This window comes from Nannospalax galili, unplaced genomic scaffold, assembly GCF_000622305.1.
Source record: "Nannospalax galili isolate Female #2095 unplaced genomic scaffold, S.galili_v1.0 scaffold189, whole genome shotgun sequence".
Classification (NCBI taxonomy): Eukaryota; Metazoa; Chordata; class Mammalia; order Rodentia; family Spalacidae; genus Nannospalax; species Nannospalax galili.
Window position 1 is genome coordinate 464,558 of NW_008360331.1, and position 5,253 is coordinate 469,810.

Below are 5,253 nucleotides of genomic sequence, written 5' to 3' on the forward strand. Positions count from 1 at the left end.
CTCCTCCAGAGGACTATTTGTATTTGGTGGGGATATGTCATTTTGATTTTTCATGTTATTATTTTTTCTCTGTCATTTTGACATGTGAATTTATTTTATAGTTTCTGATTCATGTGTGAGACTCAAGCCTTCAAGTTTAAGTCTGCTTCCTTTTGTGAACTTTATGTGTCTTTGTGGTTTAGTTTCTGTGCATGAAAAGCTGGTTGTCTAAGCTTCCAGTTCTCTCTTTTGATTTTATATTGGAGTGGCCAGATTGCTTTTGTCTTCAGGATTTCCCACAGAGGCCCAAGTCATATGAGGATCAGATCCTCTCAGGCTTTCTCCTAAGGTCTGGATTCCTCCAGGATAGACTTTGTCCTCAGGAATTTGGGGGTTGGACTGGCCAGGGAACCAGGCCCAGGAAAGATGCTGGTCTAGGGCAGATGGTGGCCGTGCCACCCAGAGATGCAAAGGAAGATGGGGGTGGGAGGCAGTTCTAAGGGCACCTGGAGACTGCACTGAGGAGCTGGGTTGGTCTGGATGCAAAGTGCCAGGAAGAGGAAAGGTCAGCCCCCACATCCAGGAAAGAGGCTGGTGGGTTGTGCAGACCCAGGAAGGCAGAGGGAGGTGAGGGTGGGGCCAGGCCCAGATTGCCCCTGGGGACCAGAGAAGGGACTGAGTTGGTCTGGATACACAAGATCTGGAAGAAGCAGTGGTGGTTCCCCAGGTGTCTGGGACACCAAGACAATGAATGGGACAGGGCCCAGGCTAGGAGAGACAGGCAGGGGAGATGGGAGGGTGAGTGAGGCTGGGGGAATCCAGGCATGGAAGGTAAGATCAACTTACCCCAGAGAGAGAGGCTGCAGGTTGGAGAGAGGCCTGTGGGTCCTGCAGGCCCAAGGAAGCAGAGGGATGTGAGGGTGAGGCCAGGCCCAGAAGCAGTGCTCCTAGGGACCTGGGAAGGAACTGCATTGGTCTGGATGCACAGGATCAGGAAGAAGCAGCGGTGGTTCCCCAGGTGTCCGGGGCATCAAGTCAAGGAATGCGACAGGGCCCAGGCTAGGAGGAGAGACTGGCAGGTGAGATGGGATGGTGAGTGGGGTTGGGAGAGTCAAGGCGTGGAGTGCCCAATGGACTTACCCCAGAGAGAGAAGCCTGCAGGTAGGAGAGAAGCCTGTGGGTCCTGCAGGCCCAGGATGCAGAGCTATAATGCTTAAAAATTTAGCTAGAACAATAAGATGATGAAGGAAATAAAGTGGAAACAAATTGAAAAGTGAGAAGTATAATTATATTTTTTCAGATTATATGATTTTATACATAAAATACCCTAAATACCACCAGAAATACTATAGCTAATAAATATATACAGTTATGTAGCAGGATACAAAATTAGCAGCCTGTGTGCCAACAACAGACTGAGAAAGAAAACAGGAAAGTAACCAATTTAAGATAGTCTCAAAAGAAATAAAATACTTGGAATAAATCTCAACAAGGAAGTGAAAGACTTGTATAATCAAAGTTTTAAGACACTGAAAAAAGAACTGAAGAAGACATTGGAAGAGGAAAGACCCCGTGCTCGTGGATCATTGGGATAAATATTGCAAAATAGGCATCCTGCCAAAATCAGTCTACAGATTCAACACAATCCCATTAATATTCCAACAGAATTCTTCACAGAAATTGAAACAATCTCAAATTTCATAATAAAACACAGGATACCAGTCTTGAGTAATTTAAGACAAGCTGGAGGCATCACTATCCCTGATCTCAAATTATACTACAGAGCTATAGTAGTAAAAACAGTATGGTACTGGCATAAAAACAGACACATTTGTCAATGAAATAGAATTGAGGAACCAAATTAAGTCCACTCACCTACAGTCACCTGATTTTTGAAAAAAGAGTAAAAAAATACACACTGGCAAAAGACAGCATGTTCAAAAAATTGTGTTGGTCAAACTGCATAGCTACATGTAGAATGAAATTAGATGCCTGTCTCTACCTTGTGCAAAACTCAACATCAAATGGATGGAGGCTTCTCAACATAAGATCTGCTTCCCTGAATCTGATAGAGGAGAAAGTAGGGAATACACTGGAACTTATAGGCACAGGACAGGACTTTCTGAACAGGACTCTTATAGTGCAAGCATTAGTCCAACAACTGACAAGTGGGGTTTTATGAAAGTCAAAAAGTTTCTCTACAGCAAAGAACACCATCATTTGATGAGAAAATAGGATGTGCATACCTATAGTGGAGAATCACTCCCACAGGAAGAGTGAAATCCTGCCATTGGTAGCTAACAGCATGGTGCTGGAGGACACTGTTCACCTGATTTTTGAAAAAAGAGTAAAAAAATACACACTGGCAAAAGACAGCATGTTCAAAAAATTGTGTTGGTCAAACTGCATAGCTACATGTAGAATGAAATTAGATGCCTGTCTCTACCTTGTGCAAAACTCAACATCAAATGGATGGAGGCTTCTCAACATAAGATCTGCTTCCCTGAATCTGATAGAGGAGAAAGTACGGAATACACTGGAACTTATAGGCACAGGAAAAGACTTTCTGAACAGGACCCCAATAACATAGGCACTAAAACTAAACATTGACAAATAGGCCCTCATGAAACTAAATACCTTCTGCACAGCAAAGGACACAGTCATTTGAGTGAAGAGGCAGCCTACAGAACATGAAAAAAAAATCTGCATATACCTCTGACAGAGGGTTAGTACCTAAAATATACAAAGAACTCAAAAAACTAAACATAAAATTAAAAATAGGGCAAATAACTAAACAGAGAGATTTCAAAAGGAAAATGCAAATTACTGAGAAATAATTCTCAACATCCTGGGCAGAGGCAGGTGGGTCTCTGTGAGTTCAAGGCCAACTTCATCTATATAGTGAGTTCTAGGTCAACTGGGACTACAGGGAGACCCTGTCTCCAAAAAATTCAAAAACATCTCAATATCCTTTGCCATTAGGAAAATGCAAATTAAAACTACTTTAAGATTTCGTCTTATGCCATTCAGAATGGCTAAGATCCAAAAATTAGTTATGACAAATGCTGACAAAGATGTGAGGAAAGGTCATACTGCTGGTGCGAGTGTAAGCAAGTGCAGTCATTATGGAAATCAGTGTGAATGTTCCTCAAAAAACTAGAAATAGATCTCCTACATGATCCAGCTATAGCATTCTATACCCAAATCACTCTGTATCCTTCTACAGTGAGCGATACCTATCTGCTCATCCATGTTCATTGCTGCTCTGTTCACATAACTAGGAAATGGGAACAGTTTAGATATGCATCCATTAATGAATGGGTAACAAAAATGGTTCCTTTACATAATGGAATATTATTCAGCTGTTAAAAAAATGAAATTCACAGGCAAATGGGTAGAACTGGGAAGAATACTCCTGAGTGAGGTAACACAGATCCAAAAAGACAAACACTGCATAATCTCACCCATGAGTGGATGCTAGCTTTGAAACTTTAGATATGTGTGGTTCAACTGGAAAATCCATAGACGTCAGGAACCTAGTAAAAGGACTAGGGTGGCAGGGGGTTGCTTTGTGGAAAGGAAGATAGACTGCAGTGATTTAAAAGGAGGGTAAAGGAGTAATGGAATCAAAAGGATTGAATGGGGAAGGAAATTGTTGACCATGGGGTTCCCAAAGGCTCTCAAATAATGCTGGCTCTTGCCATTGCTCTTAGCTATTCATGAGAAATTGACAGTGAGACCCTATTGTTGAAGATGCTGCCTTCATGAGTTATACAAAAAAACAAGGAGAAATCAAGCTGGTACTGACCACAAAGCTTCATCTCTATTAGCTAGCTTTAATAGGACTAGAAAGTGCTGTGTTACTGGAAAAGCAAAATGATCATCAATCTTACACAGCTGTAAACTCTGTGAGCTACCATTACAACTGGCCTGGCAAAATATGCCCACTGATGCAACAGTGGCATAAATGTTATAGAGGTAATCAACCATTTTGATTGGATTTAAGATCACTGTCACAAGATGCAGCCCATCTAATACTGTTCTTAGAGCCAAGAACCTGTGGCTATACAGGCCATAGATGGTATTGGAAAACCTATTACAATTATTCTGCTAAATGGCCATGATTCTTAATGACTTATTGGTACATAGATTAGTGCATCTCTCAGCTCTCACCAGAGCAACTACTCTTGCAGCAGATAGTGATTAACACAGAGACCCACAACTGGTCAACACGCATAGAATAAGAGACTTGGCACTACTCAGCTTTAAATAGGGCACCAATATCACACCCTCTTCCCTCAAGGCTCAGGGATCATTACAAAAGTGGAGTAGAAAGATCACAAGAGCCAGGGGTGGTGGATGAATACAAGAAAGCTATGTTTTCCAGGTACAACAGGGCAGTAACACATGCAAACCCACACTGCTTCTGAAAGCATGCAAAAGACCTTCACAAGTTCAAGACAGACAAAAAAAATAGCATGGAGGATGGAGGGGAGAGTTGGGAAAGAGCCCCAGTTCTCACTGAGGAAATACTGGCAGTTGATAGCTTCTGGTAGAGGGAGTGACTTTGCTTTAAGGGTATGATTCCTGGTAAGTTGACCAAACTCTAAGGGATGGTTCCACATCCGAGAGCATTTGGGGAACACAAACTATACTTGATAAGCCTTTAAAAATAATAATTGAGGCTCTTTGCTTTACATATAAGGCAAGTCTAAGATAAAATTTTACAGCCGTGCTCTCTCTGCTTCCCTGGGCCTGCACTACTGGCTAATTCTCCTAGCCTGCACTACTATCCTCAGGCCTCTTGGGGTAAGTCTATAGCGCAGCCCTCCCGCCGGGACTCCCTAAGCCACATTCACCTTTCCATCCCACCCGCCATTCTGTACTCCTAGCTTGGGCCCTGCGCCATTCCTAGTCTTGGGGCCCCAGACACCTGGGGAACCAATACTGCTTCCTGATCCATCTCACCCAGACCAACTCAGTGCCTTTCTTGGGCCCCAGGAGCACCACTTCTGGTCCTGGCCCCACCCTCACCTCCCTCTACTTCCCTGGTCCTGCAACACCCACCAGCCTCTTTCTGGGGCTGACAGTCTCTTTCTGTGGCTTCGAGGCTTACCTTGCCTCTCCCTGATCCTTTGCATGTAGTACAACCCAACTACTCAATCCACTCCCTGGGAAATCTTGGGGCTTCTTCCCAACCCATCAGCCTTTGCATCCCTGTGAGGTACGGCCACAGCCAGGGTCTCAGGTCAGTCCAACACCCAAGTTCCTGAG